Source organism: Balaenoptera musculus, chromosome X (genome assembly GCF_009873245.2).
Source record: "Balaenoptera musculus isolate JJ_BM4_2016_0621 chromosome X, mBalMus1.pri.v3, whole genome shotgun sequence".
NCBI lineage: Eukaryota > Metazoa > Chordata > Mammalia > Artiodactyla > Balaenopteridae > Balaenoptera > Balaenoptera musculus.
In genome coordinates, this window is record NC_045806.1 from 44,227,093 (window position 1) to 44,252,706 (window position 25,614).

The window sequence follows — 25,614 nt, forward strand, 5'->3', positions numbered from 1 at the left end:
TTTGGCTGCACCATGTGCAGCTTGTAGGATCTTAGCTGCCTGACCAGGGATCGAACCCGGGCCCTCGGCAGTGAAAGCAAGGAGTCCTAACCACTGGACCACCAGGGAATTCCCCTGAGTTGGGTTTTAATTTTGTTGATAAGTTAAGCAATTCAATGCATATTGTATGCCCATCTAATGAAACATATGTACAGAAGAGAAACAGCAAGAAAATGACAAATTGAAAGAACTCCAGACCCTTTTACCCAAGTGCTAGAACACTGAAGATATTTATTGGAACTTTACTCCTATGAAATATTATTACCTTAGTGAAAAGCTGGAAAAAAACTAAACATCCATCAGAAGTTGGTTAAATAAGTTATGGAAGAGCCATATTTTAAAATTCCATGAAGCCATTAAGTGATGATGTTTATACATATCATTTGGCATGAAAAGACGCAGACCACCTATTGTTTGATAAAAATCTCCAGTATCAAGAAATTACTTATAAATTAATGCTGATTTTGTCATAAACAACATAGTAATACATATTTTCTACTTATTAAGTATTTATTTCTGAATACTTAACACATGTACAAGACAGGAATTTCAGAACATCAAACAGGGATACAGTACACAGATACCTCTCTCACTCTTCTGTCTCCCTGTCCCCCTACCCAGAGACAGATTCCAAAACAAAACCAAGCAAAATGACAGCATCATTTGAAAAATAAGCACAATGAGGTATGTAATACTAATAAATCTTAAACATAGTATATAAAAATACATTAAATAAACAATGTAGCTGAAAATAACACCTATGTCTAAGTAGCGAAAATGTGAGTGCCGACCTAAAACACACACAGGGATAAGCAATAGAAAACGTCCTAAAAATGTTTAGGAAACCGTCTGGATGTAGTGGTCCTATGTACCAGATGCAACTGCTAAAAACAATCCTGTTCACAATAGCGCCATAACCTTACAGTACATATGAACAATCGGCAAATGATTTGTGAGAACTGGGTGATGTAAAAGATGACTTGAAAAAGTAGAGCCACTACTTGTTGACTGGACTGGAAAATTATCATTATCGTTGTACCCAGACAAATGTGTGCTCAGGTTTTTTGTTTTTACTGTCATTATGAGCAAGTCCATTGGAAAACACTGGCAGGGCAGGAGTAGAAACTTGGCGCGACATCACGGGTTCACCAGTCCAGAAACAGACCTCTTTCACACACTGTCTTTGACAAGCACTGAGGTGGTTCCCTCGTGTTTCAGGTGTGTTGCGGCCCAGTGGCTGCCCCTCTTCGGGAAGAGAGGCAGGGGCTCACTTGGTGGACCCACTCTGGACGGCTTTGTGCTCCTTCATGACCCCCTCCCCCACAATCGCCACTGTTGAGCTCCTCGACGACCACGCTGCGCACGGTGCTCGCGTCCAGGCAGTGCGTGCCCGCGTCCAGGAAGTGTGAGGCGACGCCGTAAACTCTGGGGTGAGAGACTAACGCGTGGAAACTCCGCACCCCGCACCTGCCGCAGAAGCTGTGCAGAGCTGGGTGGGTGCGGGATCGGTACGTCATGATGCTCCTGGAGCCCAGGAAGAGCATGAAGCACGAGACTGGGACAAGGAAGTGTGGGTGCTGCTTCTTCCTGCACAGCCTGCAGCTGCAATCCAGAACTCACAGGTTTGCAGGGGCCCAGGCTCAAATTTAACCGTGCGGCAGTGGTTCACCCCCAGTGTAGTTCACCAGGCCTGGGGACTCGAAGGTGTCCAACAAACTTGGCCGTATGCATGCAGCTGAGGCCTCACAGCTTTCCCAATGTCTCCAGCGCTCTGGCTGCACGCCCAGGTGTATCTCGTTGAGGGGGACACGGAGGGCGCCGGCAGCTTCGGGGCTTGCGGCACACCTTTGGAGCCCGCCTCCCGGGCCCGCCGCCACCAGCGCTTCTGCTGAATCCTTACCACATCCCACCTGGCCGCCGCTGGCCTCCTCCCCGCCGCGTGGCTCCCCACCCGGATTTGGATAGGTGGGCACCGCGTGTCCCTGACCGGGTGGCTGCGCAGGCGGCGGCAGGGTCCCCGGTTTCCTTTCGGACCCGCGGCTGAACGTTCGCGCTGCTCCTCACTCTGCCCAAAGTGCCTGCAGCCTTCAAGTGTGTGCCCACCGCCCCTGGTTTCCCAGTAAGTTACTGAGCAGCCTCATTGCATCAGCCTGATTGACCACTTGTGCTGTGAAGAGACCCTTCCCTTGACCCTACGAAACAGCTTTTACTGGCCTGAAATTCTAGCTGAGCCTATCAGCTGCTCCTTCTTCTAACTACTGTTTTCTATTGTCGATGTAAATCAGCAGCCTAACCTTAAAATATTGAAACACTGAAAATACTGAAGACCTTTTAGCTAGCAGGCAGCAGCAGGCAGAATAGTTCAAAATAAGCATTGTTCACCTAGTAGAGTCAAACTGAGGCATACAAAAAGACTTTCAGGGATGAGAGTGTAGTGTGTGAGTAGTTGTGCTAAAGTTGGGAGTAGTAAAGGTGATGACCCACAGTACTGTGTTACAACACACCAGTGGATCCATAGAGAAACTGGATGTTAACCTCAATATAGGATGAAAAGTCACTTATTTAAATTCGTTCTGTAAGAACAGGAAGTAAAAGAAGAAACAATACATTAATTTGTCCATCTGTACCAAGAACAAATTAACAGCTCTGGGAAGCATAGATAGGAAGCTGAACCGTTCTCTGGAGATTGATGTGATCATTGGGCATGGCCAGAGGAGAGACCCCACAAAATGAACACAGATCCTATTCCCTGAGGTGTAGCAGTGAAGCAGTGAGGAGTCTTCAAAAAATTGCTTCCTGAATTAAGTAGTGACATCTACACATATTGGCTGCAAGCAGAGATGCACAAATCCACCCGCAATCTAAATTCAGTCATTCTTAACATTTTGTCATATACACATATCTATATGCATGCATATATGTATGTAGTTTTTCAAAAACATTTTTAAGTAAGATACACATATCAGTGCCATTTCGTCTCTCAGTACTTCAGCACTCCTGGCCTAGGAATAAAGACATAATTTATAGCCACAATATCATTATCACACCTATAAGTCAATGATAATTTCCTGATTTCATCTAACTTCCAGTGTAATAGGGAAGAACTTTTGTAGTCTATTACAAGTTAATCACTAAAGGGATGTTGCCTATAAAGCTTAAATTATACATAATGGCCCATCTCTGGGAACCCTGCCTCCCAGGTAATGAGTGTTAAGCTAAAATACTTTTGTTTAGCTCATAGGAAATGTCCTGACCAGGCCCACCTGTGAATGGCTGTACAAAGGAACAAATTAACACATCCCCTCCGGAGTCTGGCTGGAACCAGGGCTTTACCCCCTCCCCTTTTAGTATAAAAGAAGCCTGAATTTTAACTCAGGGAAGGTGTTTCTTTGGGACACTAGTCCACCATCTTCTTGGTCTGCTGGCTTTCCGAATAAAGCTGCTATTCTTTGCCCCACCCAACAACTCATCTCTCAATGTATTGGCCTGTCGTGCAGTGAGCAGCACAAGCTTGGACTCAGTAACACCAGTATATATTTTAAATTTCCAAATTGTTTCCTAAATGTGTTTTTAAAATTTCCCCCCTCAACACAGGATCTATTAAAAACCACACATTAAATTTGGTTATGAAAAAAAAATTTGGTTATGTCTTTTTAGTCTGTTTAATCTAGAACAATCTCACCACCCATTTTTCTCTCCATGATACTGATTTTTTTTTTAACAGACCAGGTCAGTTACCTGCTGATTTTACCTGATTGCTTCCTTGTGATGTCATTTAGATTGTTCTTCTACCCAATATATTTCCTATACAGCTAAAACTCAGGGCTAAAGGTTTGATTAGATTCAAGTTACACATTTTGGCAAGTATGTTGTTTTGGCAGATGTTGTTGCATACATCATACTGCATCACATCAGAGGTTCATAATGTCAAGTTATCCCAGTAGTAATGACACTAAATGTTACTCTTCATTAAAATGATGATTGCCAGGTTTCTCCATTGTGAAGGTACAGTTTTTCCTTTGCAATAAACAAGTAATCTGAGAGGTGTTATTTTGACACTGTGTAACTATCTTGTTCCTTTCCAACCTTTTGCCTAATGGTTTAAGAATCCATTGATAACCTTTGATTGAACCAATTATTTTATTGTTAAATTACAAAATAGTGATTTTCTGATTCTAAATTTTCTTCTACTTTTATTAGCTTTCATTCATCCGTAAAGATGAGCTTTCTCTCATCAACTGCAGATGGACTATTTCTCCTTTAAAGGCAGGGTATGTACTTTATTCTTTACTCTGCAAACTGATAATTATAGGTAAAGAGTAGGAGTAATATTCTAATTCGAAAAGATACATGCACCCCAATGTCATAGCAGAACTATTAACAGTAGCCAAGACATGGAAGCAACCTAAATGTCCACCGAATGATGAATGGGTAAACAAGATGTGGTGTATATATATACACAATAGAATTTTATTTGGCCATAAAAAAGAATGAAATAATGCCATTTGCAGCAACATGGATGGACCTAGAGATTATCATACTGAGTGAAGTAAGCTAGACAGAGAAAGACAAATATATGATATCACTTATATATAGAACCTAAAAAATAATACAAATAAACTTATTTACAAAACAGAAACAAACTCACAGACACAGAAAACAATCTTACGGTTACCAAAAGGGAAGGGGGAGGAGGGATAAATTAAGAGTTCGGGATTAACAGATACACACCACTATACATAAAATAAACAACAAGGATTTAGTGTATAGCACAGGGAACTATATTCAATATCTTGTAATAATCTATAATGGAAAAGAACCAGAAAATATGTATAAATGAATCACTTTGTTATACGCTGAAGCTAACACAATATTGTAAATCAACTATTCTTCAATAAAATAAAAATTTAAAAAGAGTAGCAGTAATAGTTATTTCCAATTACTGAAAATTATTCCCTCTCTCTGTCTCTTTCTCTGTTTTCCTCTGGGTATTATTTTGGACTCATGGATTTTTATTTATTCAGTAATTTACAGTCAATTTTTTAAAGTTTAAATTGTCCCAATTTTGGCCCACGGGAACCCTTTCAAACAAGCTCCTTCCTGTATCCTTTTGCATTTACTCATTAATCTTTTTTTTTTAAACATCTTTATTGAAGTATAATTGCCTTACAATGGTGTGTTAGCTTCTGCTTTATAACAAAATGAATCAGTTATACATATACAATATGTTCCCATATCTCTTCCCTCTTGCATCTCCCTCCCTCCCACCCTCCCCATCCCACCCCTCTAGGTGGTCACAAAGCACCGAGCTGATCTCCCTGTGCTATGCTGCTGCTTCCCACTAGCTATCTATTTTACATTTGGTAGTGTATATATGTCCATGACACTCTCTTACCCTGTCACATCTCACCCCACCCCCTCCCCATATCCTCAAGTCCATTCTCTAGTAGGTCTGTGTCTTTCTTCCCGACTTGCCACTAGGTTCTTCATGGACTTTTTTTTTTTTTCCTTAGATTCCGTATATATGTGTTAGCATACTGTATTTGCTTTTCTCTTTCTGACTTACTTCACTCTGTATGACAGACTCTAACTCCATCCACCTCACTACAAATACCTCCATTTCGTTTCTTTTTATGGCTGAGTAATATTCCATTGTATATATTTGCCACATCTTCTTTATCCATTCATCCGATGATGGACACTTAGGTTGCTTCCATGTCCTGGCTATTATAAATAGAGCTGCAATCAACATTTTGGTACATGACTCTTTTTGACTTATGGTTTTCTCAGGGTATATGCCCAGTAGTGGGATTGCTGGGTCATATGGTAGTTCTATTTGTAGTTTTTTAAGGAACCTCCATACTATTCTCCATAGTGGCTGTATCAATTTACATTCCCACCAACAGTGCAAGAGAGTTCCCTTTCCTCCACACCCTCTCCAGCATTTATTGTTTCTAGATTTTTTGATGATGGCCATTCTGACCGGTGTGAGATGATATCTCATTGTAGTTTTGATTTGCATTTCTCTAATGATTAATGATGTTGAGCATTCTTTCATGTGTCTGTTGGCAATCTGTATATCTTCTTTGGAGAAATGTCTATTTAGGTCTTCTGCCCATTTTTGGATTGGGTTGTTCATTTTTTTGTTATTGAGCTGCATGAGCTGCTTGTAAATCTTGGAGATTAATCCTTTGTCAGTTGCTTCATTTGCAAATATTTTCTCCCATTCTGATGGTTGTCTTTTGGTCTTGTTTATGGTTTCCTTTGCTGTGCAAAAGCTTTTAAGTTTCATTAGGTCCCATTTATTTATTTGTGTTCTTATTTCCATTTCTCTGGGAGCTGGGTCAAAAAGAATCTTGCTGTGATGTATGTCATAGAGTGTTCTGCCTATGTTTTCCTCTAAGAGTTTGATAGTGTCTGGCCTTACACTTAGGTCTTTAATCCATTTTGAGTTTATTTTTGTGCATGGTGTCAGGGAGTGTTCTAATTTCATACTTTTACATGTATCTGTCCAATTTTCGCAGCACCACTTATTGAAGAGGCTGTCTTTTCTCCACTGTATATGCTTGCTTCCTTTATCAAAGATAAGGTGACCATATGTGTGTGGGTTTATCTCTGGGCTTTCTATCCTGTTCCATTGATCTATATTTCTGTTTTTGTGCCAGTACCAAACTGTCTTGATTACTGTAGCTTTGTAATATAGTCTGAAGTCAGGGAGCCTGATTCCCCAAGCTCCATTTTTCGTTCTCAAGATTGCTTTGGCTATTCGGGGTCTTTTGTGTTTCCATACAAATTGTGAAATTTTTTGTTCTAGTTCTGTGAAAAATGCCAGTGGTACTTTGATAGGGATTGCATTGAATCTGTAGATTGCTTTGGGTAGTAGAGTCATTTTCACAATGTTGATTCTTCCAATCCAAGAACATGGTATATCTCTCCATCTATTTGTATCATCTTTAATTTCTTTCATCAGTGTCTTATAATTTTCTGCATACAGGTCTTTTGTCTCCTTAGGTAGCTTTATTCCTAGGTATTTTATTCTTTTTGTTGCAATGGTAAACGGGAGTGTTTTCTTAATTTCACTTTCAGATTTTTCGTCATTAGTGTATAGAAATGCAAGAGATTTCTGTGCATTAATTTTGTATCCTGCTACTTTACCAAATTCATTGATTAGCTCTAGGAGTTTTCTGGTAGCATCTTTAGGATTCTCTATGTATAGTATCATGTCATCTGCAAATAGTGACAGCTTTACTTCTTCTTTTCGGATTTGGATTCCTTTTATTTCTTTGTCTTCTCTGATGGCTGTGGCTAACACTTCCAAAACTATGTTGAATAATAGTGGTGAGAGTGGGTAACCTTGTCTTGTTCCTGATCTTAGTGGAAATGGTTTCAGTTTTTCACGATTGAGGACGATGTTGGCTGTGGGTTTGTCATATATGGCCTTTATTATGTTGAGGAAAGCTCCTTCTATGCCTACTTTCTGCAGGGCTTTTATCATAAATGGGTGTTGAATTTTGTCAAAAGCTTTCTCTGCATCTATTGAGATGATCATATGGTTTTTCTCCTTCAATTTGTTAATATGGTGTATCACATTGATCGATTTGCGTATATTGAAGAATCCTTGCATTCCTGGAATAAACCCCACTTGATCATGGTGTATGATCTTTTTAATGTGCTGTTGGATTCTGTTTGCTAGTATTTCGTTGAGGATTTTTGCATCTATGTTCATCAGTGATATTGGCCTGTAGTTTTCTTTCTTTGTGACATCTTTGTCTGGTTTTGGTATCAGGGTGATGGTGGCCTCGTAGAATGAGTTTGGGAGTGTTCCTCCCTCTGCAATATTTTGGAAGAGTTTGAGAAGGATAGGTGTTAGCTCTTCTCTAAATGTTTGATAGAATTCACCTGTGAAGCCATCTGGTCCTGGGCTTTTGTTTGTTGGAAGGTTTTTAATCACAGTTTCAATTTCAGTGCTTGTGATTGGTCTGTTCATATTTTCTATTTCTTCCTGGTTCAGTATCAGCAGGTTGTGCATTTCTAAGAATCTGTCCATATCTTCCAGGTTGTCCATTTTATTGGTATAGAGTTGCTTGTAGTAATCTCTCATGATTGTTTGTATTTCTGCAGTGTCAGTGGTTACTTCTCCTTTTTCATTTCTAATTCTATTGATTTGAGTCTTCTCCCTTTTTCTCTTGATGAGTCTGGCTAATGGTTTATCAATTTTGTTTATCTTCTCAAAGAACCAGCTTTTAGTTTCATTGATTTTTGCTATTGTTTCCTTCATTTCTTTTTCATTTATTTCTAACCTGATCTTTATGATTTCTTTCCTTCTGCTGGCTTTGGGGTTTTTTTGCTCTTCTTTCTCTAATTCCTTTAGGTGCAAGGTTAGGTTGTTTATTCGAGATGTTTCCTGTTTCTTGAGGTAGGCTTGTATTGCTATAAACTTCCCTCTTAGCACTGCTTTTGCTGCGTCCCATAGGTTTTGGGTCATCGTATCTCCATTGTCATTTGTTTCTAGGTATTTTTTGATTTCCCATTTGATTTCTTCAGTGATCACTTCGTTATTAAGTAGTGTATTGTGTAGCCTCCATGTGTTTGTATTTTTTACAGATCTTTTCCTGTAATTGATATCTAGTCTCATAGCGTTGTGGTCAGAAAAGATACTTGATACGATTTCAATTTTCTTAAATATACCAAGGCTTGATTTGTGACCCACGATATGATCTATCCTGGAGAATGTTCCATGAGCACTTGAGAAAAATGTGTATTCTGTTGTTTTTGGGTGGAATGTCCTATAAATATCAATTAAGTCCATCTTGTTTAATGTATCATTTAAAGCTTGTGTTTCCTTATTTATTTTCATTTTGGATGATCTGTCCATTGGTGAAAGTAGGGTGTTAAAGTCCCCTACTATGATTGTGTTGCTGTCGATTTCCCCTTTTATGGCTGTTAGTATTTGCCTTATGTATTGAGGTGCTCCTATGTTGGGTGTATAAATATTTACAATTGTTATACCTTCCTCTTGGATCGATCCCTTGATCATTATATAGTGTCCTTCTTTGTCTCTTGTAATAGTCTTTATTTTAAAGTCTATTTTGTCTGATATGAGAATTGCTACTCCAGGTTTCTTTTGTTTTCCATTTGCATGGAATATCTTTTTCCATCCCCTAACTTTCAGTCTGTATGTGTCTCTAGGTCTGAAGTGGGTCTCTTGTAGACAGCATATATATGGGTCTTGTTTTTGTATCCATTCAGCCAGCCTGTGTCTTTTGGTGGGAGCATTTAATCCATTTACATTCAAGGTAATTATTGATATGTATGTTCCTATTCCCATTTTCTTAAATGTTTTGGGTTCGTTATTGTAGGTGTTTTCCTTCTCTTGTGTTTCTTGCCTAGAGAAGTTCCTTTAGCATTTGTTGTAAAGCTGGTTTGGTGGTGCTGAACTCTCTCAGCTTTTGCTTGTCTGTAAAGGTTTTAATTTCTCCATCACATCTGAATGAGATCCTTGCTGGGTAGAATAATCTTGGTTGTAGGTTTTTCTCCTTCATCACTTTAAGTATATCTTGCCACTCCCTTCTGGCTTGCAGAGTTTCTGCTGAAAGATCAGCTGTTAACCTTATGGGGATTCTCTTGTGTGTTATTTGTTGTTTTTCCCTTGCTGCTTTTAATATGTTTTCCTTATATTTAATTTTTGATAGTTTGATTAATATGTGTCTTGGCGTGTTTCTCCTTGGATTTATCCTGTATGGGACTCTCTGTGCTTCCAGGACTTGATTAACTATTTCCTTTCCCATATTAGGGAAGTTTTCAACTATAATCTCTTCAAATATTTTCTCAGTCCCTTTCTTTGTCTCTTCTTCTTCTGGGACCCCTATAATTCGAATGTTGGTGCGTTTAATGTTGTCCCAGAGGTCTCTGAGACTGTCCTCAGTTCTTTTCATTCTTTTTTCTTTATCCTGCTCTGCAGTAGTTATTTCCACCATTTTATCTTCCAGGTCACTTATCCTTTCTTCTGCCTCCGTTATTCTGCTATTGATCCCATCTAGAGTATTTTTAATTTCATTTATTGTGTTTTTCATTGTTGCTTGGTACCTCTTTAGTTCTTCTACGTCCTTGTTAAATGTTTCTTGCATTTTGTCTATTCTATTTCCAAGATTTTGGATCATCCTTACTATCATTATTCTGAATTCTTTTTCAGGTAGACTACCTATTTCCTCTTCATTTGTTAAGTCTGGTGTGTTTTGACCCTGCCCCTTCACATGCTGTGTGTTTTTCTGTCGTCTCATTTTGCTTATCTTACTGTGTTTGGGGTCTCCTTTTCACAGGCTTCAGGTTCGGAGTTCCCGTTGTTTTTGGTATCTGTCCCCAGTGGCTAAGGTTGGTTCAGTGGGTTGTGTAGGCTTCCTGGTGGAGGGAACTAGTGCCTGAGTTCTGGTGGATGAGGCTGGATCTCGTCTTTCTGGTGGGCACGTCCACGTCTGGTGGTGTATTTTGGGGTGTCTGTGGCCTTATTATGATTTTAGGCAGCCTCTCTGCTAATGGATGGGGCTGTGTTCCTGTCTTGCTAGTTGTTTGGCATAGGGTGTCCAGCAGTGTAGCTTGCTGGTCGTTGAGTGAAGCTGGGTCTTGATGTTGAGATGGAGATCTCTGAGAGATTTTTGCCGTTTGGTATTACGTGGAGCTGGGAGGTCTCTTGTGGACCAGTGTCCTGAAGTTGGCTCTCCCACCTCAGAGGCATGGCCCTGATGCCTGGCTGGAGCACCAAGAGCCTTTCATCCACACGGCTCAGAGTAAAAGGGAGAAAAAATAGAAAGAATGAAAGAAAGAAAGAGGCTATAATATAGTGAAGTAAAATAAAGCTATTATAAAGCAACGCTATACAGACAAAATCTCACCCAGAAGCATATACATATACACTCACAAAAAAAGGAAAAGGGGAAAAATTAATATATCCTGCTCCCAAAGTCCACCTCCTGAATTTGGGATGATTTGTTGTCTATTCAGGTATTCAACAGTTGCAGGCACATCAAGTTGTTTGTGGAGTTTTAATCCACTGCTTCTGAGGCTGCTGGGAGAGATTTTCCCTTCTCTTCTCTGTTCGCACATCTCCTGGGGTTCAGCTTTGGATTTGGACCCGCCTCTGCGTGTAGGTCGCCTGAGGGCGTCTTTTCCCCGCCCAGACAGGACGGGGTTAAAGGAGCAGCTGCTTCGGGGGCTCTGGCTCACTCAGGCCAGGGGGAGGGAGCGGTACAGAGGAGGCGGGGCGAGCCTGCGGCTGCAGAGGCCGGCGTGAGGTTGCACCAGCCTGAGGCGCGCAGTGCATTCTTCTGGGGAAATTGTCCCCAGATCATGGGACCCTGGCAGTGGCGGGCTGCACAGGCTCCCAGGAGGGGTGGTGTGGAGTGTGACCTGTGATCGCACACAGGCTTTTTGGAGGTGGCAGCAGCAGCCCCAGCGTCTCACGCCCGTCTCTGGGGCCCGCACTGATCACCGCGGCTCGGGCCTGTCTCTGGAGTTCGTTTAGGCGGCGCTCTGAATCCCCTCTCCTTGCGTGCCGCGAAACAAAGAGGCAAGAAAGAGTCTCTTGCCTCTTCGGCAGCTGCAGACTTTTTCCCGGTCTCCCTCCCAGCCAGCTGTGGTGTGCTAACCCCTTCAGGCTGTGTTCATGCCGCCAACCCCAGTCCTCTCCCTGCGATCCAACCGAAGCTGAGCCTCAGCTCCCAGCCCCGCCCGCCCCAGCGGGTGAGCAGACAAGCCTCTTGGGCTGCTGAGTGCTGCTCGGCGCCGAGCCTCTGTGCGGGAATCTCTCCATTTTTTCCTCTGCGGCCCTGTTGCTCTGGGGTCCGCACTGATAGCCGCGGCTCACACCCGTCTCTGGAGCTCCTTTAAGTGGCACTCTGAATCCCCTCTCCTCGCGCACCAGGAAACAAAGAGGGAAGAAAAAGTCTCTTGCCTCTTCGGCAGCTGCCGACTTTTTCCCAGACTCCCTCCTGGCTAGCTGTGGTGCACTAACCCCTTCGGGCTGTGTTCACGCCGCCAACCCCAGTCCTCTCCCTGCGATCCGACCTAAGCCGGAGCCTCAGCTCCCAGCCCCGCCCACCCCGGCGGCTGAGCAGACAAGCCTCTCGGGCTGGTGAGTGCTGGTCGGCGCCGCTCCTCCGTGCGGGAATCTCTCTGCTTTGCTCTCCGCACCCCTGTGGCTGCGCTCTCCTCCGTGGCTCCGAAGCTTCCCCCCTCCACCACCGGCAGTCTCTGCCCACGAAGGGGCTCCTCGTGTGTGGAAATCTTTCCTCCTTCACGGCTCCCTCCCACTGGTGCAGGTCCCATCCCTATTCTTTTGTCTCTGTTATTTCTTTTTTCTTTTGCCCTACCCAAGTATGGGGGGAGTTTCTTGCCTTTTGGGAGGTCTGACGTTTTCTGCCAGCATTCAGTGGGTGTTCTGTAGGAGCAGTTCCACGTGTAGATGTATTTCTACTGTGTCTGTGGGAAGGAAGGTGATCTCTGCGTGTTACTCTTCCGCCATCTTCTCTCCTCCCCTCTACTCATTAATATTTGAGCACTTCCTTGTTTTCCAAATCAACTAGATGCCCCAGGCTCTCCTTGGACTTTTACTATCCTGGCCCTGGAATTACACATTTCTACAAAGAGCTCTGGTTTCTTTTAGTGGAGCATTGTATTCAGAACAATGCCTGGGTACATCATGACACACTTTTTATTACTGAACTTTTTATTGTGGTAATTGTGGATATGCATACAGTTGTAATATATAACATGGAAAGATTCCTTGTACCCCTTACCCAATTTCCCCCAATGATAGCATTTTGCAAAATTATAGTATAACAACTAGGATATTTTTATTGATGAAATCCATCAGATTTCCCCAGTTTTATGTATACTCTCTTGTGTGTGTGTGTGTGTATTTATTGATAGTCCTATAGTATAAGCCTGACAGTTGGCTTTTCTTTTTGTAATGCAAGTACCTGACTTAAGCTTTGATTGTCTAGGCATCCACTACAAAGGTGGCTATCTCAATAAACACAATTGCCACCTATGTGACTACATAAAGAACCTGGCTGAACCCCACAGTCACCCCAAACTCCTTTTAGAGATCTTGGATGATTTATAACTGACCGTTTGGGCCGCTTGTCTTTTTTTCTTCCTGACCTTTAAATTCCCACTCTTATGTTTTAAATTCACCAATATAAAGTGCAGACAAAAAAATGTTTCTTGCCATTTCAGTAAACAACAAATGTTGCCCACGACCAAGCCATCAGCCACTGCAACCAACCCCCCCCCCCCCACCACCTCCGCAATGGTGCACACTGAGGGGAATTCAGGATGGAGAAAACCAGGATACTGACCCTAGATAGTTAAGATGCATATATATCTAAGGAAAAATTTCAGTGACCCCAGTTTCTTGCATCTTCCCCTACATAGAAAAACACTAAAATCAACTTGAGATGTCTGTTTTTGTGATTAGCAGTAATCTTCTGATGTTCAACTATATTTTTTTTTCAGCAAAAACTCCTATATATCCCAGCCTCTCCTTTACCTCTTCAGAACACTTCCTCAGAGTTGAGAGGCTGTCTCCCAGGCAATAGTCCTCAGTAAGTTCCCTGAGTAAAACATAACTCATGACTTTTAGGTTGTGTGTTTTTCTTCTGTCGACAAGAGGGAGCCCATAAAACACAAGGCCCCCCACTCTAGACCTCTAAAAGCAGAACCCCAGATCTTGCCCTCTCTCTCTACCTGTGACCTTGCTGTGTGGCCCCAGGTGTGCTATGTCATTTCCAGGACCTGTAAGTAATAAACCTTTTTTCAAAGTTTCTTGATGGTTATTGCTGCATGTGTCTTGTGATTATAATAAGAACCACAAGGGCCAGTCCAGCCACAACATTGATTATTGATAGGTTGAGACCAGCACAAAACAAGTTCTATGCAATTATATCACATATATAGGTAATTATCCCATCATCACAATTATTAACCACTGGTATGATAAATCTGTTTAATATTTCTAAATTTTGTCATTTCCAAAATTTGATGTAAATGAAATCAAACAATATGTAGCTATTTGAGATTGGCTTTTATTCACTCAGCATAATACTCTGGGTAACGTCCAAGTTGTTGGGAGTATCAATAGTTCATTCTTTTTATTGCTGAGCAGTATTCCATGGTGTCTGTTTTATACAGTTTGTTTAAAAATTTACCTTTTGAAAGACATCTGGGATGTTTCCATTTTTTATTTATCACAAATAAATCTTCTATGGACACTATGTACAGGTTACTGTATGAACATAAGTTTTCTTTTCTTTAAGATAAAGAGTTCATTTGCTGGGGTGTATGGTAGTTGTATATTTAGTTTTATAAGAAACTGCCAAGCTACTTTCCAGAGTGGCTGTACAATTTTACAATTTTACCAGCAATGCATGTGATCCGATGATGTCTCCATATTCTCCCCAGTGTTTAGTGTTGTCATTAATTTTTATTTTAGCCATTCTGATAGGTGTGTAGTGATATCTCATTGTGGTTTTCACTTGCATCTTCCTCATGGTTAATGATATTGGACATCTTTTCATGTGCTTATATGCCATCTGTGTATCCTCATGTCTTTGTCCATTTTCTAATTGGGTTTGGTTGGGATATTTTTGTTGTGCATTTTTACTGTTGAGTTTTAAGAGTTATTTATATATTCTGGATAGTTTTTTGTTGGATATGTGGTTTACAAATATTTTCTTCTAGTCTGTTCTGATTTTTTCATCCTGTTTACAATGTGCTTTGCAGAGCAAAAGTTTTGGATTTTCATGACATCCAATTTATCAATTTCTCTTTTATTGATCATGATTTGCTGTCAGGCCTCAGAACTCTTTGACCCTAAACCCCAAAGATTTTCTTAAGTTTTGTCCTCAAAGTTTTAAAGTTTTATATTTAAGTCTGTGATTTGCTTTAATTTTTATATGAAGTGTTAGGTTTAGGTTAAGGTTTCTTATTTTTTTTTTTTTGTCTATGAATGTCCAATGACTTCAGCACCATTTCTTTTTCTAAAACTATTTTATTTTATTTTATTAAAAATATTTTTTTATTTTTTAGCACCATTTCTTGAAAAGGTTATGGAAAAACTATCCTTCCTCTATTGAATTGTTCTTGCACCACTGTCAAAAACCAGATGAACATATTTGTGTGGGTCTATTTCTGGGTTCTCTATCCTGTTCTATTGATCTATGTGTCTATACTCACACTAATACCACACAGTATTAAGTATTGTAGCTATATAGTGTGGCTTCATATCAGATAGACTAATTCCTTGCACTTTATTCTTCTTTTTCAAGATGATGTATGCTATTCTAAGGCCTGTGCCTTTCCATACAATTTTTTTTTTTTTTTTTGCCACACCACGCAGCATGCAGGATCTTAGTTCCTCAACCAGGGGTCAAACCTGCGCCCCCTGCAGTAGGAGCACGGAGTCTTAACCACTGGACCACCAGGCAACTCTTCCATACAAATTTTTTTCTTCTCTAAAAAAAAGCCTGAGAATTAGATGATTTATTTTCTTATTTTTATTTTTTTAGAACCTGGAGGGAGATGGCTTTTATTTTTTTTAATACATCTTTATTGGAGTATAATTGCTTCACAATGCTGTGTTAGCTTCTGCTGTATAACAAAGTGAATCAGCCATATGCATACATATATCCCGATATCCCCTCCCTCTTGAACCTCCCTCCCACCCTCCCTGTCCCACCCTTCTAAGTCATTGCAAAGCATGGAGCTGATAAATAAGCTTCTCTATGTCTACAAAAACCTTGCTGGAATTTTGATATTGAATTGCATTAAACCTACAGATCAATTTGGGGAGAATTGATATCTTTACTATGTTGAGTCTTACAATTTCTGAACATGGTATGCCTCTCCATTTATTTAGTTATTCTTTGATTATTTTCATCAGTGTATTTTAATGTTCAGCATAAAAATACTGTACATGTTTTGTTAAATACATACCTAAGTATCTTAGTCTGTTTGGGCTGCCATGACAAATTACCATTGACTGGGTGGCTTAAACAACAGAAATTTATTTTCTCACAGTTCTGAATGCTGGAAGTCCAAGATCAGGATGTCAGCATGGTCAGGTTCTGGTTAGAGTTCTCTTCAAGTGCTTACATTGCATTTCCTCAGTGCATGCATGTGAAGGGGAAGGGGGAGATCTCTTCCTCTTCTTTTAAGGCCACGAATCTTACTGGATTAGGACTCTGACTTTTTGAACTCATTTAACCTTAATTACTTCCTAAAAGCCTTATCACCAAATACAGTCACATTGGGGCTTCGGGCTTCAACATATGAATTTGTGTGGGGACACAATTCAGGCCATAGAACTAAGTAATTCATTTTCTTTGGCGTAATTGTAAATGGTATTGTATTTTTAATTTGGTTTCCACAGGTTCATTGTCAGTATAAAGAAATGGGATAGATTTTAATGCATTGATCTTTTATACTGTGACATGGCTGACCTCACTTATAACTAAATAGTAGGACTTTTTGGTAGATTCCTTGGAATTTTACACATAGACCATCATGTCATCTGCAAATAGAGACAGTTTTATTTTTCCTTCTAATTTTTATAATTTTTTCTTTATCTTGCCTTATTGCACTACCTAGAATTCCAGTATTATGTTGAATAAAAGTGGTGAGGGCAAAAATCTTTGCCTCCTTTTCAATCTTAGAGGGAAAGCATTCAGTCTTTCTTCATTAACTATTTTGTTGGAAGTAGTTTTTTTGTAGATGCTCTTTACCAAGTTCAGATAATCATCCCCTCTATTCTTAACTTGCTTAGAGGTTTGGTTTTTCCCTCAGTTTTTTAAAAAGTTGAAATTTATTTGACATATAACTGTACATTTCAAGTGTACAACATGGTGATTTGATACATTTATATAATATAATATGACTGCCATTGTAACAATAGTTAACACCTCTATACCATCACCTAATTATCATTTCTTTTTTGTGGTGGGAATAAATAAGGTCTGGTCTCTTAGCAAGTTAGATGATTATAACACAATATTGTTGTCTATATTCACTACACTGTGTATTTAATCTCCAAAACTTATTTATCTACTAGTTGCAAGTTTGTACCCTTAAACAACATCTCTCTCATTCTCCCCACTACCGAACCCCTGATAACCAACATTTTACCCTATGTTTTTATGAGTTTGGCCTTTTTAGATTGCACATGTAAGTGACAGCATACAGCATTTGTCGTTGTCTGATTTATCTCACTTAGCATAATGTCCTCAAAGTCCATCCATGTTGTCACAAATGGCAGAATTTTCTTCTTTCTCATCATTGAATAATATTCCATTATGTATATAGCAGACACACATCTCACATCTTCTTTATCCATTCATCCATTGATGGATACCTAGGTTGTTTCCATATCTTGGCTATTGTGAATAATGCTACTACAAAGATGGGAGTACATATATCTCTTTGATATCCTGTTTTCATTTCCTTTGGGTATACAGCCAGAAATGGAATTGCTGGATCATATGGTAGTTCTATTTTTTAATTTTTTTGAGGATCCTCCAGTAGACAGAACTTAGAGCAGTGCATCTCGTTGTTCATTTGGCTTGAAGGAGAGATGGTCAGATATGTGATTATATCATGGGCTATGGCCAGAGGTTTGGCTGGATGGTCAGGGATTTAGAAAGAACATAGAAAATTGTTGACAAGGAAATTTGGGGAAGAGGTATGTGAATAGACCTCTCTGAATGGGCAAAAAATACAAAATTATTTGTGTCCCTTGTCAATGTCCTCTTAAGGGTGACCTCAGCAAAGGATGATTTTAATAATCCACTGACACATTCTCTAAATACCTGTCAGCCTCCTTCACCAGCCATACCACAATCCCTGTCATTGTTTATTGGGCTCATGAACAAAGTGACCATGGTGTGAGGGATGGACATTATGCATGGTCCCAGCCACATGCACTTCCACTCACCAAGGTTGACCAGGCTGCAGCCACTGCTGAGTGCTCAATCTGCCAGAAGCAGAGACCAATGGTCCCCAATATGGCACCATTCCCTAGGGTGACCAGTCAGCTACCTGGTGGCAAGTTGATTAAATAGGACCCCTTCTATCATGGGAGGAGCAGTGTTTTGTTCTTACCAGAAGAGGTGCTTACTCTGTATATGGATTTACATTCCCTGCATGCTGTGCTTCTCCCAAAACTATCATATGTGGGCTTACAGAATTACTTATCCACTGTCATGGTATTCTACATAACAATGCTTGTGCTTCTGATTAAGTTAGTGACTTTATAGCAAATGAAGTGCAGCAATGGGCCCATGCTCGTGGAATTCACTGGTCTTACCATGTTTCACACCGTGCTGTTCTACTTTGATAGAACAGTGGAATGACTCAGTTACAACTCCAGCTAAGTGGCAATACGTTGCAGAGCTAAGGCAAGTTTCTCAAGAAGGCTGTATATGCTCTGAATAAGAGTCCAATATGTGGTGCTATTTATCCCATAGCCAGGATTCATGGGTTCAGGAATAAGGGGGTGGAAATGGGAGTGGCAACACACATTGTTACCCCTAGTGACCCACTAGTAAAATTTTTGCTTCCTGTTCCTGTGACCTTATGCTCAGCTGGCCTAAAGGCCTTAGTTCCAAAGGGAAGAATGCTTCCACCAGGAGACCCAACAATGATTCCTCTGACCTGTAAGTTAAGACTGCTGCCACCACTTTGATCTTTTTGTGCTTCTGAATCAATGTAAAGAAGGGAGTTACTGTGCTGGCTGGGCTGATCCTGACTACCAAGGGGACATTGGACCACTACTCTATAACGGAGGTAAGAAAGAGCATGTCTATTTTACATTTGGTAGTGTATATATGTCCATGCCACTCTCTCATTTCATCCCAGCTTACCCTTCCCCTTCCCCGTGTCCTCAAGTCCATTCTCTATATCTGCAACTTTAGTTAGTGGGAAGCAGCCGCATAGCACAGGGAGATCAGCTTGGTGCTTTGTGACCACGTACAGGGGTGGGATAGGGAGGGTGAGAGGGAGACGCAAGAGGGAGGAGATATGGGGATATATGTTTATGTATAGCTGATTCACTTTGTTATACAGCAGAAACTAACACACCATTGTAAAGCAATTATACTCCAATAAAGATGTTAAAAAAAAATAGCAAAAAAAAAGAAAAAGAAAAAAAAAAGAAAGAGCATGTCTGCAACACAGGAGATCCTTTAGTATTTCCACACCCTGTGATTAAGGACAATGAAGAATTACAAAAACCCAATTCAGACAGGATTGCTAATGGCCCAGACCCTTCAGGAACAAAAGTTTGGGTCACCCCACCATGTAAATAACCATGACCAGCTGAGGTGTCTGCTGAAGGCATAGGGAATATGGAATGGGTAGTAGAAGAAGGAAGTTGCAAATACCAACTACAGCCATGTGACCAGTTACAGAAATGGGGACTGTAATTGTCATGAGTATTTTCTCCTTATTTTGTTATGAATATGTTTTTGTGTATATATACATAAAATAAGCATGTATCTTTTTTCTTTCCTTTCTTACCTGCTTATCATATGACACAAGATGTATTAACTTCATATGATAATATTTAAATGTTTTTAATTTTACATCATGGTATTTTTTTTTTTTTTGAGCAGAAACCAGTCTCATTTTATTTGGAAGACCAAGATCGTCATGGCCATAGTTCAGTGGAATGCTACCTAAACTCCATGGGTTTTGAGCAAAAAATCAGGACAGTTACACACTAAGTTTGAATTTGCCTACAGGGGAGAGCTTTTATATAAATGTATTCCAAACTGTCCTTCCCTCTACATGGGAGATCTGCTGGCTCTAGGGAATCTGGCTGGAATACCAAAAGCTGCTATAAAATGTATATTTTGTTGCCCCCTCTGATTATGTCTGGTTACTGCCATATGGTCTTATGAATTCACAGTTATTCTTAGAAAATATCCTTAGGGGTGTGGTAAAAATGCACAGGACAGAGAAATATAGGCAAATGAGAGTTTGGTTTTCAACCACAGATTCAACAATCTGGCCCTAAACAAGACTTCTGGCCTTACAACTAAATGCCTAGGAGTGGAGACAAGAAAACAACAGAAAAATGTAGCCAGATGTGTCATTATTACTCCTGGTAGCAAGTGTAACATGCCTATATTAGTTTCCTAGGGCTGCTATAACAAATTGTCACAAACTGGATGACTTGGAACAATAGAATTCCATTGTCCCACCATTCTGGAGGCTAGAAGTCTAAAATGAAGGTGTTAGGAGGGCCATGCTCCCTCTAAAACCTATAGGGGAGGCTTCTATTCTTCTTAGCTTTTGGTGATTTGCCAGAGGTCTTTGGCATCCCTTGGCTTGTAGATACATCACTAAAATTCTCTGTCTTCACATGGCCTTATCTCTGGGTGTCTTCTCATTTTCTTCCCTCTGTGTCTGTCTATGTGTCCAAATTTCTCCATATGACGATATCAGTCATATTAGATTAAGGCCCATCCTGACCTTATTTTAGCTTGATTACATTTGCAAAGACCTTATTTCCAAATAAGGTCACATTCTGAGATACTGGGGGTTAGGACTTTGACAGATCTTTTTTGGGGGGTGGGGCATAATTCAACCCATAACCTCCTAATGCAGTCGTATTATTCTTTTTTTTTTCCCATGGTTGAATAATATTTTATTTATTTATTTATTTATTTATTTATTTATTTATTTATTTATTTATTTATTTATTTATTGTGTGTGTGTGTGTGTGTGAATCTTTTTTTTTTTTAACATCTTTATTGGAGTATAATTGCTTTACAAGACAACCCTCAGAATGGGAGAAAATATTTGCAAATGAAGCAACTGACAAAGGATTAATCTCCAAAATTTACAAGCAGCTCATGCAGCTCAATATCAAAAAAAAAAAACAACCCAATCCAAAAATGGGCAGAAGACCTAAATAGACATTTCTCCAAAGAAGATATACAGATTGCCAACACATGAAAGAATGCTCAACATCATTAATTATTAGAGAAATGCAAATCAAAACTACAATGAGATATCATCTCACACCGGTTGGAATGGCCATCATCAAAAAATCTAGAAACAATAAATGCTGGAGAGGGTGTGGAGAAAAGGGGACACTCTTGCACTGTTGGTGGGAATGTAAATTGATACAGCCACTATGGAGAACAGTATGGAGGTTCCTTAAAAGAATAAAAATAGAATTACCATAGGACCCAGCAATCCCACTACTGGGCATATGCCCAGAGAAAACCATAATTCAAAAGGAGTCATGTACCAAAATGTTCATTGCAGCTCTATTTACAATAGCCAGGACATGGAAGCAACCTAAACGTCCATCGACAGATGAATGGATAAAGAAGATGTGGCACATATATACAATGGAATATTACTCAGCCATAAAAAGAAATGAAATGGAGGTATTTGTAGTGAGGTGGATGGAGTTAGAGTCTGTCATACAGAGTGAAGTAAGTCAAAAAGAGAAAAACAAATACAGTATGCTAACACATATATATGGAATCTAAAAAAAAAAAGGTTCTAATGAACCTAGGGGTAGGACAGGAGTAAAGATGCAGATGTAGAGAGTGGACTTGAGGACACAGGGAGGGGGAAGGGTAAGCTGGTACAAAGTGAGAGAGTGTTATGGACATATATACACTACCAAACGTAAAATAGATAGCTAGTGGGAAGCAGCCGCATAGCACAGGGAGATCAGCTCGGTGGTTTGTGACCACCTAGAGAGGTGGGATAGGGAGGGTGGGAGGGAGGGAGACATAAGAGGGAAGAGATATGGGAACATATGTATATGTATAACTGATTCCCTTTGTTATAAAGCAGAAACTAATACATCACGGTATTTAAGTATGGGTGATCAAGGAGAAGAGTAACCATCACCCAAGAAGTTTGTATCTTTTTCTGAGGAAAAGGTTAGTGCATTTTCAGTTGTAGGCAGGATAGCTGTATCATGTTAGGTAGAAGGATGACCTTGTTATTGTCTTTATTTGGAGATTAAGTATGGTTTAAGGAGACGCATACAGGTGCCAAGTTGACATGGGATGAACCTGTAATGCTTAATTTTATGTGTCAACCTGGAGGGTGTTTTTGGATGAGATTAACATTTAAATCAATGAACTCTGAGTAAGCAAATTGTCGTCCATAATGTGGGTAAGACTCACCTAATCAGTTGAAAACCTGAATAAAACAAAAAAACTGGCCTCCCAGAGCAAGAGGGAATTCTGCAGCAGATTGTCTTTGGACCTCTTAAGCACCATTGGCTTTCCTAGGTCTCCACCTGCTGGCCTTCAGACAGGAACTGCGCCATCAGCTCTCCTGTGTTTCCAGCCTGCCAGCCAACATTGCATTTTTGAATTTGTCAGTCTCCTAATCGTGTGAGGCAATTATTTATAATAAGGCCACATACACACACACACACACACACACACACCCTATTGGTTCTGTTTCTCTGGAGAACCCTAATAGAAATACTTTTTCAGCCCCACATTCTTTCTCATCTCCTTCTGGGACATCAGTGATATGAATATTAGATTTTTTGTTAGACTTCAACAATTCCTTTATACTCTGCTCATTTCATTTTTTCAGGAATATACTTTCTGTTCATTAGATTCAGTAAAATTTATTGATCTCTCCAGAAGCTCACTGATTCTATTTTCTGTCATCTCTACACTACTATTGAGCCCATCCAGTGAATTTTTTGTTCTGTTATTATGTTTTTTGGTTCTATAATTTCTATTTGACTCTTTTATATACTTGTACTTCTTTTCTTAGGTTTTTTTCCTTTTTTCAAGCAAATTTTTGATTACTTTTTAAAAATTAACTTTTTATTGAGGTATAATTGACGTGCAACTTTCTGTTAGTTTCAGGTGTACAACAAAATGATATGATATTTGTATATATTGAGAAATGATCACCACAATAATTCTAGTTAACATCCATCACCTCATATAGTTACATAATTTTTTTTCTTGTATTGAGAACTTTTAAGATTTACTCTCCAGAGTGAAGTAAGTCAGAAAGAGAAAAACAAATACCGTATGCTAACACATATGTATGGAATCTAAAAAAAAAAAAGAAAAAAGGTCATGAAGAACCTAGGGGCAAGACGGGAATAAAGACACAGACCTACTAGAGAATGGACTTGAGGATACGGGGAGGGGGAAGGGTAAGCTGGGACAAAGCGAGAGAGTGGCATGGACATATATACACTACCAAACGTAAAATAGATAGCTAGTGGGAAGCAGCCGCATAGCACAGGGAGATCAGCTCGGTGCTTTGTGACCACCTAGAGAGGTGGGATAGGGAGGGTGGGAGGGAGGGAGATGCAAGAGGGAAGAGATATGGGGACATATGTATATGTATAACTGATTCACTTTGTTATAAAGCAGAAACTAACACACCATTGTAAAGCAATTATACTCCAATAAAGATCTTAAAAAAAAAAGATTTACTCTTAGCAACTTTCAAATATATAGAACATTATTATTAACTAATTTTATAACTGGAAATGTGTACCTTTTGATTCCCTTCACTCAATTCACTCACCTCCCCACTCTCTCCTCCCCCCACCTCTGGTGACCACCAATCTGTTTTCCTGTCCTCTACACTTATGAGCTTATTGTTTTGTTTTGTTTTTTTAGATTCCACATATAAGTGATATCATATGGTATTTGTCTTTCTCTGTCTGACTTACTTCACTTAATATGATAATCTCTAGGTCCATCCATGTTGCTGCAAATGGAATTATTTCATTCTTTTTTATGGCAGAGTAGTATTCCATTGTATATGTGTACCACATCTTCTTTATCCATTCATCTGTTAATGTACATTTAGGTTGTTTTAACATTTTGGCTATTTTAAGTAATGCTGCAATGAACATGGGAGTGCAGGTAACTTTTCAAGTTCGTGGGGTTTTTTTTCTTCTTTGACTAAATACTCAGAAGTGAAATTGCTGGATCATACGGTAGCTCTATTTTTAACTTCTAAAGTATCTCCATAGTGTTTTCCACAGTAGTGGCACAAATTTACATTCCTACCAACAGTGCACTAATGTTCTCTTTTCACCACATCCTCACCAACACTTGTTATTTCTTGTCTTTTTGATAATAGCCATTCTACCAGGTGTGAGATGGTATTTCATTGTGGTTTTGATTTGCATTTCCCTTATGATTAGTGATGTTGAGCATGTTTTCATGTACCTGTTGGCCATCTGTATGTCTTCTTTGGAAAATTGTCTATTCAGATCTTCTGCCTGCTTTTTAATAAGATTGCTTGTTTCTTTGCTATTGAGTTGTGTGAGTTCTTTATATATTTTAGATATTAACCTCTTATTAGATATATGATTTGCAAATATTTTCTCCCATTCTGTAGGTTACCTGTCATTACTTTTTGAAGCAGTTTTATAGTGACTGCTTTAAAATCTTTATGAGATAGTTCCAACATCTAATTCATCTCAGTATTTGGTGTCATTTGATTGTCTTTTCTTATTCAAGTTTTTATCTTCCTGATTCTTGGTATAATAAGTGATTTTCAATTGCTTTCTGAACATTTTAAACATTAGGTTAAGAGACTCTTCGCCCTTTTTATATCTTCTATTTTATCAGGCAACCACGCTGTTAGTTTTAGTGTATAGGTTCTGACCTACTATTGTGGACTGTAATTCCAATGACAATTTAGTTTCCTGAGATTTTTCAATGCCATTTGTTCTGCTTTATTCTTCTGACTCTGCTTGAGCTTCCATTGTTACCACATGCAGGAAAAGAAGGTGCTTCCTCATCTCCCAGTGTAGTTAAAGTGAGTTGTGGGGAAATCCAGACCCATAGGACAGAAAACATTTCTCCTGACCTGTTTTCCAGCCACTCACTGCCAGGAGCTTCCCACTCTATCTCTGATAGTGCAGCCAGGGATGGGCTGCCTTTTGCCATTGCGTGGAAGGTCAGAGCCATGGGTCTGGGTGGTGGGTCAGGAGACCCTGGCCCTGTTCATTTTCTGCCACTGAGTATAGACCCAGGAGGCACCAGGCCTAGGATGCATTCAGCCATTGGATGGAAGGCCAGGACCCCTGGACCTAGGCAGCTGGCTGCCAGTGAGTATAAGATAAGGAAACATTGCCTTGGGCTACCTTCTGCATTTCAGTAGAGGACTAGGAGACACTAAGGCAACTGGCATTACCAGTGCAGGTGGAAGGGCTCATCTGTTGCCTCCTGATGTGGAGCAGGGAGTGTGTCAGCTTTCCCTAGTTCTGCTGTTACTGCTTAGAGTAGATCAGATTCTGCTGCTGCTGCTGGCTAGTGTGAAGCATGGGAGATAGATTGTCCTCTCCCAACTCAGCTGGTGAAGCTACCACAGACAGATAAGCCAGCTGTTGCCACTGGGTATGGATCTCCCTGCTAAGCTTTCCCTTTCCCAGATCTTTGTTCAGAGAGAAAAAGCTTTTTTTCCGTTTCCTTTTTTTTTTTTTTGGAGATTTTTTTGGTCTGTACCTGTTGGCAGTTTGGGGGTTGCAGACCCAGTCTGGGTTATGGGAATGAT

At 39.9% G+C, this 25,614-nt stretch overlaps 1 pseudogene; it reads right to left on the minus strand.

The window, feature by feature from the left end:
• Window positions 1-1,066: 1,066 nt before the first annotated feature.
• LOC118888286 lies at window positions 1,067-3,814 on the minus strand (annotated as a pseudogene).
• Between the last annotated feature and the right edge of the window lie 21,800 nt (window positions 3,815-25,614).